General features: G+C 47.5%; 1 protein-coding gene across 1 annotated transcript in view; it reads left to right on the top strand.

Moving 5' to 3' along the window:
* Positions 1-14,536, top strand: part of Hhat (hedgehog acyltransferase) — a 245,673-nt gene that overhangs the window by 109,693 nt on the left and 121,444 nt on the right. The gene's annotated exons all lie outside the window — the stretch shown is intronic.

Below are 14,536 nucleotides of genomic sequence, written 5' to 3'. Positions count from 1 at the left end.
CTGTCCATTATGGGCTCAGTACTCCCGTGGCAATCTGCAGTCAGGAAAGTGTCCTATAGACATGCCCAAGGCTGATTTGATTGGATGAGTCTTTTCAAGGGTATCAAGTTGTCAGCCAGAATTAGCCATTACATTTACCAAGGTCTTACTTTCATCTACTAGGCCACTGGAAAGATAAATAGAGAAAATGAGCTTTATTGGCTTGTTTTAGATGTTCATTTGACCAATTATCTCCCATTGAATTTAATATTTTAAAACCAAACCTATCATTTGTTTTACAGATATGACCTAGTGCATACTTGAGAGTCTAGACAGCAATTTATAACTTAAGTTTATTGGTGATTTTACCAGAGCTGTATTATGGAGCACATTAATTTCACATAGCTATGAAATTAAACAAATTAAGTGGAAATAAATATATCAGAAATATTGGCTGTGCTTATAAAAGGTACATGATTGTGAAAATCAGCTCTGTGCGGTTACAGAGAGGGCTCAGTGGCTTAGGACACTTGTCGCCCTTGCAGAGTTCTGGGCTTGGTTCCCAGCACCCACCTGGGGGCTGACAAGCATCTGTAGCTGCAGTTCCAAGGGAGCTAATGCCTTCCTCTGGTTTCTGTGGGCCCAGGCACACACATGGTATACATACATAGAGGCATGTAGGCAACATATACATATAAAACAATGAATTTTCTAAAAATCAATTTTTCTGTGTTTTCTAACTTCTTCATAGTAATCATCGTCCTTCTGATAATGTCAAAAATCGCTGAAATGCCTCTCAAAAGTGTGTGAGAAAATAGCAGTTGCTGAAGGACCCACTGTAGATGGAAGGCTATGAGGACACCAGCCATCAGTAGGAGAGTTTTGCTTTCTGTAAATAAGGGGCTCAGCACTCATGTTAATTGATTCTGAAAGTTTGTTAAACTCTAGTCATTGTGGCTTTTGTGTATGTCGTGTGGTGTATCAGCTCGCCACAAGGTATGACCCCTCCCCTACTGCTAAGCAGCTGATGGAAAAAAATGTCACTTGTAGTGAACCTCCATGCTGGGCTCATAGAACAGTGTCCAGCAGGGGTCAAGCCTTCTTTGTCCTCTTTCCCAAGGTCTCCTCAGAGCCTGCATATAGAAATCTCTAAGTCTGTCCTACATTCAGAAATGTGGAATGTCTTGATTTTCTCCAAAATAGTAAACACTGTGTGAAACCGAGACACAACACAGGTCATAACAGTGTAGCAGGAAGGATAATGAATCAGAGAGACACAGAAGATGTGGGCAGGAGAATTCCAAATCTAAGTGGGTTATAAGAAGCTGTCTGGGAAGACATCCCGGTATATGGAACCCAGGGTCTTGCTGGGTAACACTCACCGCTGCCCTATGTCTCCAGCATAGTGTGGAGTTCGGACTTCATGTTTTGTTACTTTGTACTCTCACGGAACTGTTGTTACAAGGCCTTGTGGTAGACACAAGCTGATACTTATTTTCTCTAGTGACTTTCTTCAGGGCAGGGGTCAAGTCCTAATCATTTATCAATATTTACGTTGAGAAACTTGTTTGGGATGAACCTTCAGCAAGCGTTTGTGGTGGGGGTGAATGAATGAAGAGTGAGAGGGGAGGGGTTCTGTTAGACTGGGAGAGTCTGCTTCTGTGGACATTGAGTCCCATTGGTCTCCTACAAGGATGTGTCTGGATGCTATCATTTGGGAAAAAAGAAAGAAAGGAAAGAAAAAAAAAACGACATTTGGCTGGAAGATAGTTTGAGTTTATCCTTGTCTGACTGGGGCTTGACTGAGGGATGGTCTGCCCTTGGGGGCTCACTCTCATATCCTAATCCAGACTTCAGGCATGTGGGGTGTGGAGGAGAGAGAGGCATGGCTGTGCTCTAGCTGATGCTGGGTCCCTGACTGGAGCCTTTTTGAAAGTCTGTAGCTAGTTACTCTCATCAGTGTGTGGAACAAGTGGGGCTTGGGAAAGGAGTTTTCTCTCTGTTCTGTGACTCCTGGAGGTTTACCTTCCCCTATTCCAAGGCAGCCACAGCAACTAACACGTGTTGCTGTGGTTGGGGAATGAGTGGCATCTCCCCTTCCTGTCAGCACCCTGGCCACTGTGAGCAGGTGTTTTTATTCCCCACTACATGATGGCAGCCCCAAGTAAATGACTTAAAGACCCCAAAGGGCCTCTACTCGGCTCCCCTTCCCAGCCGGGGAGTAGGGGAGATGATATAACTGGTTGCTTGGAGCAGACTGGGCCTCTTCTCAGGAGTCCCAGGACGGGCTGCTGCTGGCTTCCAAGCTTTCTTTCTCCTAGTTTGGGAGGTTAAGCATAAGAAACCACAGGTGTTTAAGGTTGGACGCACTGGTAAGAACTGTTTCAGTGGCCCACAATGTTAAACCAGACTGCAGAGGGTGCAGAGGAACAGCAGTGGCACCTCTCAAGTTTTTCACTGAGAGGAAAGAGAACAGTTGGTGCAGAGGGCTGACTGAGTGGCTTTTACTATTTTTTTTTTAAATGAGAAAATGCTGTTTAGCCAGAGGAGGATCCAAAGATCTTTTTTAGACATAGAGAAAGCTGCAGTGGCATCTTGCAGTGATCAGTGCTCCTGCAGTGAAAACTGCAATGTCAACTTGCAGCAGTCAGTGACCCTGCAGTGAAAGCTACAGCATCCTCTCATGGAGGTCGTGGCCCCTGCATTGAAAGTTGCAGTGTCCTCTTGCAGTGGTCAGTGGTCCCGCAGTGAAAGCTGCAGTGTCCTCTCATGGTGGTCAGTGACCTTCAGTGAAAGCTACAGTGTCCTCTTGCAGTGGGCAGTGGCCCTGCAGTACGCCAGAGAGGGGTGGGATTTTTCTGTACATCCAGCCTCAAAGGAAATCTCATGGGCCTAGAAGCGAGAGAGAGATTATACTTGAGGATTCTTTTCAAGGGGAAATATAGCCCTCCCTCTAAAGAGGGTGTATAAAAGTATTGGAACCACCACTGTTTGTTTTTGTTCATAGAGTCATTTCCTGACTCCAGCAAGCTCCCGAGGTGTTCTCTTGGTTGTCAGGTTCTCTCAGATGCTCAGTGCAGCCCATCCAATTAGTCAGCTGTGGCTTTGACGTGGATGGTGGCAATGTTGTCTTCTCTGGAGTGGTGTAAGTTTCCCCAGAGCGATCTTAGCTGAAGGACCAGCTTCCTTGTCAATGCAAGTATAGCACAGGGCTCAGACAGGAAGGGGCAGATGCACAGAAAACATGAGTATTTTTGTCTGGGTGTTTTATGATGACTGCGGGCAAACAGTGGGCTCTGTCCTTCTTCGTCTTACAAAAATCAAAGGGAAGACTTTCAGGAGGCAGGACCAGCCATCACCAGAGAACCTCAGAAGACACTGACTGGACTTTTTCATGAGCCATGGCAAAAGAAAATGAGAAATGACTAGCTTGGCAAAAAATATTATAGAATAGAATGCCTTTGTCTCGTTGAAGTCACTAGACTGGCATGTTTAAATTTAGTTTAGTCTGGCTTTGGCAAGAAAGTAAGGAAGATTTATATTTAAAACAATTTTTTAGCCTTGCAGTTTTGTCTTATATAGAATTATAGATAGACCCCCCTTTCCTGCTTCCCATTTTCTTTTAAAGATCTTGTCATGTTGCCTGGGCTGGCTGTGAGTCCCTGGATGAAAGCAATCCTCCTAATTTGAGTGGGACCCGAGTAGCTAGGTCTACAGATGTGTGTCTGTGCTGGATTATGGCCCTGCCCCTTCAAGGCAAGTGATACACGGTCGCTGTCAACTTGATGGGATTTGGAGTCACCCAGGAGACATCTCTGGGCATCTAGAGGTGTCTTTCTGAGGAGGGTCCATCCACACTGAATGTGGGTGAGATCACTCCTGTATAGGGTTAGTCCAGCCCATTAGGGGGCGTGTTTGCCTTGGGCTAATGTTTACATATAAATCTGGAGAGCATGAGCCCCACGGCTCTTTTTTGTATCTCCTGCTCATCGCTGGATCCCTGGTGTTGTAAGCTATCCCTTCATTAAAATTTGCTGTTTCATATTAAGCTAGCCTGGTTATTATGCCGCCTACACTCCTGGGCTTCGGTTCTGGGCTAAATATAAGGGAAAAGGTGGAAGCAAGTGAGCTCCACTACCCGTTTGTTTCTGCTTCCAAACTGCGTGCAGTGTGCCCAGCTGCCTCACATGCCTGCTACCAAAACGTCCCTGCCGGGATGGACGGTACATTCAAACCATGAGCCGAAATAAGTCTTTCTTTATTTATTGTCTTTCGTCATGGCTATGAAAATTAACAATCACAGAGGTATGATGCTGAGGAGCAGAGCCATTGCTGCGGTCAGCCTGGTCACGTGGTCCTTAGATCTTTGGAATTGGCTTGTGGCAGGGCTGTAGAAGCATTTGGAGTTATGGGCTAGAGAAGACCTAGAATTTGGTATGCAGAGGTTACTGGGTCATTCCAATGGAGTTTGGAAGGGCAGACTACCAGGAGAAATGCAGACCAATGGCTGTTAAAGTTCTGTTCTGACAAAGTCTGGCAGAGTTCTGTCTATATTCTGAGAAACTGAGTGAAACTTAATTTCAAGAGTAGTAAGCTAAATTGTTTAGTGTAGGAAATGTCAAGACCTAACGCTCAGACTGTGGGAGAGTCTTTGCTCAATGATAATATGGACGCCTGTGATGACATTCAAAGCAGAAAGACTTGAGGAATGGGCAGTAGTGAGTGGATTTCAGGTTGTTGTCTAGAGAGGTGCAGACACAGCATCTATAGCTGCTAGAAACCTCACGTTTTCAGCGAGACCATAGGAAGGTGTCTTAAAGGCAAGCCGCCGCCTGGTGCCCAGTGTGTAAACCTGTGAAAGGCAGATCCTGTGTTGCGGCTTGAATGTGAAATGTCCTCTATCAGCCCATATGATTGAACACTTGGTCCCCGTTGGTGGTGGTGTTTAGGAAGACTAGGCAGCCTTTAGGAAGTAAAGTAGGTCACCAAGGTAGGGCTATTGCCTGATCTGTTCATTCTTGGCTTCCCGGATGTGGATGCACTGTGACCAGATTTGACCAGATGACTTCCTATTCCTGCCACCACGCCTTTCCTGCCCGCTGCAGTGCCTTCTTTGACATGGTGGACTGTGTCCCTCTGGAACTCTGAGCCCAAAGAAATACTTTCTCCGTTAAGTTTCTTTTTGGGGTATTTTAATCACAGAAATGGGGAAAAAGATTGCTTGAATTGAGAGTTCCTCTGAAAGGGAGTCCCTGCTCCAAAACAACCGCCTTTAGAAAATGTTTTCCCGGGTTCAGCCACCACGGTGCACCAGGCTAAGCATCTGTGCCAGGAACTGGCAGCAGACCCAGGCAGTGCTGTCTCCATGGTACTGACTCGGAAGACTTGAAAAATTTAGGACTGAGAAGGCACAGAGACTTTTTACCAAGGGTCTAAAAAGTAAGTGCTGAAGCCTGGCAGTATCCGATAGGGTTCAAGCCTCTGTGTGGTATTCCTGAGAGGCCAACGTGAGAAACTGTGGAGGTGAAGCCCAAGGCGTGATGAAGACACCAAGTTGTTGGAAATGCCAAGATGATGGGGCATCTCCCGAGGAAGCTACAGGCACAGAGGAGAGGTGGTTCAAGAGCGTTGTGTTTCAGCACCAAAATCAAAGGGCCAGGTCTAGCCAGTGCTGTTTGACTCAAATGATGCTGTCAAATCTGAGGTGCTGCAAAGGGGTTACAGTGTTGACTATTTGCTGTTGGGTTTTGTCCTCACTCTGGTCTGGTTTTCCTTGCCAACTTTCCATTTCTCCCTTTGGGAATGGGAATGCACTCTGTGGCACTATATACTGGACTTACGTAATTTGGTTTTTTTATTATATAAGGGCTCACAGTTAAGATTCTGCCTTGAGTTGCAAAAGAGACTTTGACCCTTTGGATTTTGAAAATGTTGGAAGTGCTAAGGCTTGGGGGTTTATTAAAGATGAAATAAGTTTGCTTCATTATTGGCAGCCACAACCTTGGAGGACCTGGAGTGGAATGTGACAGTTGGAGGTGACTTGGGGTATTCAGCTGATAAGGGATGGACTTGAGAGTTGTCATTGGAAATGTGATTGGGTGTAATCATCTTGGAGACTTGCCTCTGGGTAGAGAGATAGATTTAACCCTGAAGTGGATGGCACTGTCTTGTGTGGGATCTGGTCTGAATAAGAAGAGCATGAGGTAAGCACCCACATTTACTTCTTACTGGTTCTGACAGCTAATGCCATGTGGCCAACAGCCTCCATATCCCCAACACCACGCCATCCTGCTGTAATGGGTCCAACTTCCAAATGTGAGATTAAATAAACCCTTCCTGACTTCTGTGGCCATTTGTCAGGTGCATTGCCAGAGTAACTGATTAACAGCATTCCACGCCCCTTCTTTGACCTTTTCATGGGGACACAGAGTATCGCCATCCCCTAAAGAAGATCTGGTCACCGTCCTAGTCAGCAATTTCAATTTCACCTTTTTTTTCTGATTTTTTTATTGTTTACATGCTTATAAATATAAAAATCATTAAAAGCCATCCTTTTTTTATTTTTAAATATCATGTTTATTTAACTTCTTAATCCATTTCAAGTTGTGTTTTGAGTAGGCATCTTTTCTTTCCCTCAATAGTGAATAGTTTTTAACCAAAATTTCCACATTTCCCTGAAACACCATGCTTGGCACATCCAAGTCATTGCTTGACATCTTGTTAGGACTCCTAAAAGTACAAAGTGAAAATCTGCCTTGGGCTGGACTTAGGGGTGTGGGAAAAGCTGTGATCCTCCAGGATGGCTCTGAAGCTTTTGAGAAGGCTTGTGAAGCTGATATGGCCCTTAGAGAATGATTCCTGTGGAAGCTAGTGTGGGCTTGTCAACTTACCATGACCTCCAATCACCTGAGAAGAGGCCGCCATTGAACTGTCTAGGTTAGGGTGGCTCGTGAGTGTGGGGCAGGGGTGGGGATGGCATCCAGGTCAGGTCAGGGTCGGGGGGAGGGGTTGGGGTTGGAGGTCAGGGTTTAAGGTCCAGGAAGGGTCTGGATGGGGTCAGGTCAAGGGTTTGTTGCAGGGATGGGGTGGGGGAAGGGTGGGGATGGGATCCAGGTTGGGTCAGGGTTGGAGGGGGGGGTTTGGGGTTGGAGGTTAGGGTTGAAGGCTGGAGACAGGGTCTGGAATGGGGTCAAGTCAAGGGTTGGGGACTGTGGCTGGGATTGTGGTGGGAGTTAGGGTCAGGAGGATGGGGATAAGGATGGGGGTATATTGGGTCAGGGATGGGGTTGAAGGTCATGGACAGGGTAGGGAATGGGGTCAGGTCGAGGGTTGGGGGCTGTGGCTGGGATGGGGGTCAGGTTTAGGGTTTGGGGGCTGTGGCTGGGATGTTGGTGTGGCCAAAATCCAGGCCAGATCAGGGTTTGGGGCTGGGGTATGAGGCTGGGATGGGGATAGGGGTAGGTGTGAGGCTAGGATGGGGTGGGGTTCGGGGTTGGGGTTGGAGATTGGGGACAGGGTTGGGAATGGAGTCAAGTGCGGATTAGGGTATGGGGCTGGGATGGGGGCGAGGGGCAGGGGTGAGGACTGAGACAGGGTGGGGGCTGGGCAGAAGAGGGGAGCTGACTTAACTGTTAATTGATGTAGGAAGACCCAGTCCACTGAGGGCAGCCCCATTCTGGGGGTGATCAAACATGGCTGGCTTTATTCTCTCTGCTCTTGGCTGTCGGTGTGATGTGACTAAACCGCCTTGTGAGTTCCTGCCTTGACTTCCCCTCCATGAAGGACTCTGAGCTGGAATTGTAAGCCAAGAAAGCCCCTCCCTCTTCTGTGTTGTTTTGGTCGGATGTTTATCACAACTAATAAAACTAGAGATGTTCATCTTCTATGTGGACATGTTGCGGGAGCTCCTTCTGCTCCTTCAGCCAATAGCCACTGAGATACCAGTGCAAACTGGTGTGGGATTGTTTGTGACTTACGCCTTCAGTGGACAGATTCTGCTTATAGCATGGTGTTTAGTGCAGATTCAATCCCACACAAGTGCAGACATTTATATGAAAACACACTTCACCTTTCCGGAATATGATTTGTTAAGATGGAGGGAAGGTAGACCAGATGGCTGTTTACTTCTCATTCTCTCTCTCTCTCTTTTTTCCCCCCAGCCTTTCCACTGTGCATGGGTGACTTAAATTACTGAAGGGACAAGGGCTGTTTAACCAAGCAATGCAGCATCGCCTGCCTCTGGATTTCCATCGCTGACCCCATGTGCCTTACTAATTTATGTTTTAGTTCTCGAGCTTAAGACTAGGACTCAAAAAACAAACTGGGGCTTGAACTTGGAGTCATGGTGATGTCTGAGGCTTGCTTTGTCACAAGAGCCTCAAAGTGGTGCCATAAACATTGGTCTTGCTACTTTGCCCAGGCTCAAGTGATCCTCCTGACCTACTGAGTAGCTGGTACTACAGGTGTATGTCACTGTGCCCAGTAACAGTTCTGCCACTTTTAAGGTAGAGAGTGTCAGTTACAAAGGGAACTGCTGTAGTTTGAGGTGTTCATGGTGTTGATGAAGATGTCTGCTCACCATCATTGCAAGCTTGTTTGGGATTGTGTGATGTTCAGAGTATCTGGAAGAGGCTCCCTTACATGTTTAAGAAGTCAGGTGGTCAAGTAAAGGACTCCCTGAGAAGAAGGGAAACAGCCACCAGTGAGCTGGGTTTTGGCCATATTCAGAGGTCCCTTGAGACTCCTTTGGGTTCTCAGCTGGAAACTGAGAGGGAGGTTAAGGGGAAAGGTGGGCATTCATCCCTGGGGTAAGATCTGGGGGTAATGAGAGGCAAAAGCCATGCATATATTTTTGTAAACACACATAGAGGTAAAAGCTATTGCACACACACACACACATTCTCTTTCTTTCTTTCTTTCTTTCTTTCTTTTTTGGTTTTTGGAAATAGGGTTTCTCTGTGTAGCTTTGGAGTCTGTCCTGGAACTAGCTCTTGTAGACCAGGCTGGCCTTGACCTCACAGAGATCCGCCTGCCTCTGCTGGGACTAAAGGTGTGTGCCACTACTGCCTGGCCTCATATGTATTTCACACATGTAAACACACATGAATGTGACAACTCAGAGGGAAAACACTCGCTTAGTTACTGAAGATTTAATTTCCCTTTTACTTTGCAAATGTAACGCCTTCTTTTTTAAGTGTTAGTAAATGTTTTTAAATATGTTGTAGAACATGGTCTTATTAAAACATTTATATCTTTGCAGCCCTCTGGGTCAGGGCTGAGCACAGGCAAAGGGAACAAGCAGTATGGCTGTGTACGGGCCGTGTACAAACACTACGCCATTTTATATAAGGGGCTAGAGCGTTGCCTGCTTGTAGCATTTGGTGGGGGCAGTCCTGCATCTCACTGAGAACACTGGGGGCTGGCTGTTTGCAAATCCCTCAACACTGTACCCGGAAGCTGTGGGACTTGCAAAGACTGGTTTTGTCTTCACCTGCAGAAGCAGAGTCTCTGGTGTGTGTCTGTCCTGTCCAACTCCAGCCCATCTCTAGATGTCCCCTCCATGCAGCCTCTCTCCAGGCCCTGTGGGCACTGATTACAAAACTTTCTGACCACAGAGTCCCCCAGCACACCTTAGACCCTACGCTCTGCTCCTGCAGAGCTGAGGGAATCAGCAGTCTGTGCAAATGCCTGGGTGACTTTTGTGTTAAGGATGTGTGGAATCTGTACTTTTAAATATAGGTGTGTGTGTGCACGTGCGTGTGCATGTGCGTGCATGTCACATGTCCTCCTAGACAGTGAGTGAGGTTTCATTTATCTGTGTATTCCCTAGCCCCCACAGTCTTTAATAGCTACAAGTCCCTCAAAATCGTTTGAATCAATTTTAGTTTTGGAAACCATAAAAGTGTTAAGTAATCATTTGCTTTCTGTTTATTTGTATAACCATGTGAGGTGCTGAAACAAGACAGGCAGTGGCCCATCTTAGTTCCATTCCACACAGCAAACACGCAACAATAGAGTGATTCAGGGACTGTCACTGACTCAAGGCACAGACAGAGAGTACATGCCATGTGGGTCAATATGGAGAAATGAATTAGACTCACAGAAGCAGACAGCGGACAGTGGTTGCCAGTGCTGGCCGAAGCCAGAGCTGCATGGTTCCAGCCAGCAGGTGGAATGCTCAGTCCCACAAGATAAATGAGTTCTAGAGATCTGGCTTTGCAACCAAAGGACCTTTTTAGTCAACAGCCCTGTGCTTTTAAGCTTGGGAGTCTGTTGAGAGGGTAGATCTCACGTGAAGTTTTTTACACCAATAAAAACTTGAAAATAGGGAATCTATAATAGCAAGCAAGCAAGCACTGTAACTCCATGATGTGTTGGAGGGCACAGGCCTGAGCACTGGCTTTTTCAGGATGGCAGTGAGGCCTCTCTGGGGCAGTGGGTAGCTCTAGGTTGTGAGATGGGCAAGGAGGACATAAAACCAGGAGGTGGTCTGAACTCAACTGCTGCAGGCAAAGGGAAGGTCACCCCACACTGAAAAGAACCCTGGGGTTTCAGGATGGGGGAACATGGAGTTTGCACTGACCAGGGGGAATAAAGAGTGGTCGGAGTGATAAGGTTTAGGGAACCACTTTAAATGCCACATTGAGTCTGCTGGGGCATGCCTGCAATCCCAACATTCTTCAGGCTGAGAGGCTGAGGCAGGGGGATCATAAGTTTAAGGTTGGCCTGGTCTATGTGGGGGAGATTCTGTCTCAAAACAATTAGGAACACAAGATGCCAGAGGAGCTATGGAGGTGGAGGGTGTTCAAGCAGGGAGGGGCCTGATTGGCATCGATTTTTCGGAAGTCGGTCTGACAGACTTTGTGAGAAGGTCTGTGTTCTTCCTGGGAGCTGGAGCTGGGGTGTCTAGTTGGTGCTTGCCCCTTAAAGGGGCAGCAGCGGCCCTGAAGCTACTCAGGTTAGGCAGGAGTAACCCGGAACTACTGTTTGTCTCACTGCCGTGTGTACTTGTGTTGGAGTAACTTGACATAATGATACTCAGGAGAGGCAGTTCACAGACAGTGGACCACAGTAGCACGCTCTAGGGCATGGGCAGCTACCCTAGTGCTGGGGCTTGGGGACACACACACACTCACACACACACACGCACACGCACACGCACACACACACACAGAGACTTTCTTCTCATAGCAAGTAACCCTGTCTCCAGACCTTTCAGCAAGCCTGGGTTCCAGTTCCTTCTGACCCGTCTCTTCTTCTTGGCCTCTGTTGATGGCTCAGATAGTCATCTGGCTTCTCACCTTGGATGTCAGCCATGCTGGGGTGTCTAGAGACCTAGATGCATGGGCCTGGCTTCCTCCCCGAGCTGCCAGAAACCCATTTCCTTCTGGCTTGCCCTCAATCTTTTCCTGGTGTCTTGTGTCTTCTCTCATTTTTTTTCAGGAGCGGAGTCCCTTCCCAACTTCCATCACAGTTAGTGCCAGAGACTATAGGCATACCATCCCAGGAGCTGCTTCCAAATTACCACACAGAGGCTTAATTTAATTGAGATGCTTGGCCAATAGCTCAGGCTTATTACTAACTAAACCAGCTCTTGCATTTCAGGTTAACCCATATTTTCTGCTTACACCCTGTCATGTGGTGGTACCTTTATTAGCACACACATTCATCTCCTGCTCCCTTTGCCTCTGGCTGGTGACTCCTAATTGTGCCCTTCCTCATGCCATCATTCTTAGTTAGGCTTTCCCACCTAACTTTATTCTGTTCAGTTATTGGCCAGTCAGCTTGTTTAGTAAGCCAATCACAGTGACGTATATTCACACAGGGTGCAGAAGGATTATTCCACAGCAAGGGACTGCCTTTATGGTTCTAGGCTCAGGCACTCTAAATGTCCTGAAATGGTTTTCATCCCTTTGTTGGATGGAAGGCTCTTGATCGTGAACCCCATGTCAGTAATTTGGGTTCTTAGATGATTCTGTGGCCCGATGCTCACTCCTCCTCTGCCACTGTTGCTTTTGAGGAAAGCATTGCTGGAGTTTTGCTTTGGTTCTCTCTTTAGGCCTCTACTGGATTTGGATTTGTTACTTAGAAAATATAGAATAAAAGTAGCACAAACCAAAAGAAACATTTTACATTCTGGGAGTCGACATCCTCTGTTGAGCCCATATCCAATTCTACGAGTAGCCATTGCTGAAGATAAAGTGTATCTGCTAATAAGTTAAAAATAGCTCCTGCTTTGTTAATGGAAGTACCTGCAATACTGAGATGCTTTTTGAGTGAAAGCGTGAGTGGGGGATTCTCTTAACAAGTAGGGCTGCCAGAGGGGCCCCGAGCCAGTGCAGATGGCTTGTTTGTTGGTTGATGCCACCTTTGTCACCTTCTCTTAATTGCCTTACTGTGTCTGAGGCTCTCTGTCTTCAGAGGATCGCAATGTAAGGCAGAATCCAGACACGTTCTGCCTTTCTGCATGCCACAGATCTTCGCTCAGTCGTGTGTGGGTGGACGTGGGACCCAGTGTGCAGCCCGAGTGGCAAGGGTGACACCCACTTTATCAAGAGATAGAGGTGCTGGGCTGGAGCCCCACATTCAGCCCCTGTGATGGGGACCCACTGGCTCTACTTGGAAGGGCACCGTTGAGCTGTGGCAAGGTAATTTGTGAACAGCTCCTGACTGCATAGCCTCCTAGCTGTCCGTGGGTACTCTTGGAGGATGTGCACACTTCTGGGGCTCCCTTAATGAGCTCCTTTTGAGGTTTAACTGGAGTACATTCTATTATTTATAGCGAAGAAAGCACGATAGTTCCTTACCTGATGGGCAGGGGAGACGATGTGCTCAGCAGGGGGAGCACACGATCTTCGGCGGGCTTCACCCGTCAGCTGCATCGATTCCACGCACCAGAATTAAACCAAATTGCAGCTATTTTTTGCATCAGCACAAAAAACTTCCTGTGAGATGGAAAGAGCATGAGGTCAGGCACAGAAGCCCAGGGCTCGGGGCTGCCTGACATCTCTTTGCTGCTGTGGTTTTTGTGCAAGTCACTTCTACTCAGGCCTGAATTTTCTTATTTGTGAAACAAGAGACTTCTGTCAGATAAACTGTAAGGTCCCTTCTGATTGGCCCCTGGTGAGTGGTGTTGGCGCGTCTAATATTAGCATCTGTCCAGATCTGTGCCAGCCAGTATGCTGGCTCTTAATTCCACGTGGCTATTTAAATTCAAGTTCATTACAATTCAGTGAAGTTACCATGATATTGTGATGGAATATGGAATAGATATTTGGTTTCTGCCCCTGGTTTCTAGCACAGAGCCCTTAAAACCTTTGTAGATGTGGGCACCAGGAAGACCTTTGTTCTGAGGTTTTGTCTTTGAGCTCAGTCCCTATGTGGATCTGCTAAGACCTCTGTAACTCCCTGAGAGCCAGGAGTAGGACTCAGCTTCTGAATCCCTTAGAAGCTTCTCTCATTCTAATGAGGGGAAGCTTAATAGACCCACAGACAGCTTCGGGATGGGGCCGGTTGCCAGGGGAACCAGCCATTAGTGTAGAGGGCTGGGCCTTCCACCCCCAAGCCTTGTAGGAAGAAAAGGGAGGGTTTTGTTGTTCGTGGCAGCTGTGACACATGCATGAAGGCTCAAAGGAAAAGGGGTTCAGGGGGTTCCAGGTTGAGACGATAAGACTGGGCACTGCGAGGGGGTACCTGGAAGGTGGAGCACCCAGAAAAGGCTTAGCAGTTCCCCGCCCCTCCTGCTGTCATTTCTCTAGGAGCCCTTCCTGCTGGCCTTAAAGTGAACCAGTAAAGGTGTGTAGGGACTTCTCTGCTTCTGCGAATCATCTTGGAAAATCAGCCAGACATCTGCGGGTATCTTGGGAATTGCCAGTGTTTAGCTGGTCACTCAGAATCACTGGTAAAACAGGCAGCGGTCTGTCTATGGCATCTGGGGTGGGGACTGCCCTGTGAGGCCCAGCCCCGAGCCTGTGGGTACTCACTGTCTCTGGGTGTCTAGTTTCAGAACTGAATTAGAGGCTGGGTCTGGAGATTAGTCAAGTGCCTGTTGTCGGGGTGGACGTCTTCCACATCTGGTCACAGGTGGATGCTGGGCTGACAGTTCCTCTCTTAGCAGGACAAGCTCAGAAGCTCAGGTGTGAAGCTGCATTTTAAGTGCTCTGTAGCCCCGGCAGCTACTGCCTGTCCTGTCAGACAGTGGAAAAGACGCCTGTGTCGTCACTGATAGTACTCTCAGGCTCAGGTGACAAAGCAGGCTTCTACTTCCCCCAGAGACACCGAGGCTCTGCTCCTTGTCCAGATGCCACAAGTCACCGGCTTGTCCCGCACAGACATTTCCATCTTCCCCAGAAATCTCATTCTTCTCCTGCTCAACAAAGCTGCACCTTGGAATTATTTAAGAAAATCCTTTCCATTTTATATAGTTAACTCTTCTTGTTGCCCTCGCAAAATGCTTGACAAAAGCCACCTAAGAAAGGCCTATTTTATCTCATAGTCTGAGGATGAGGAGTCCATCCTGGCAGGGTAAGTCATGGCTGCAGGTGCTAGAGACGGCTGT

This window comes from Microtus oregoni, unplaced genomic scaffold (genome assembly GCF_018167655.1).
Source record: "Microtus oregoni isolate MIOR12 unplaced genomic scaffold, Mior012 000047F_ref0000412, whole genome shotgun sequence".
Taxonomy (NCBI): domain Eukaryota; kingdom Metazoa; phylum Chordata; class Mammalia; order Rodentia; family Cricetidae; genus Microtus; species Microtus oregoni.
The sequence above is the reverse complement of the archived record's forward strand: the minus strand, read 5'-3'. Positions and strand labels throughout refer to the sequence as shown.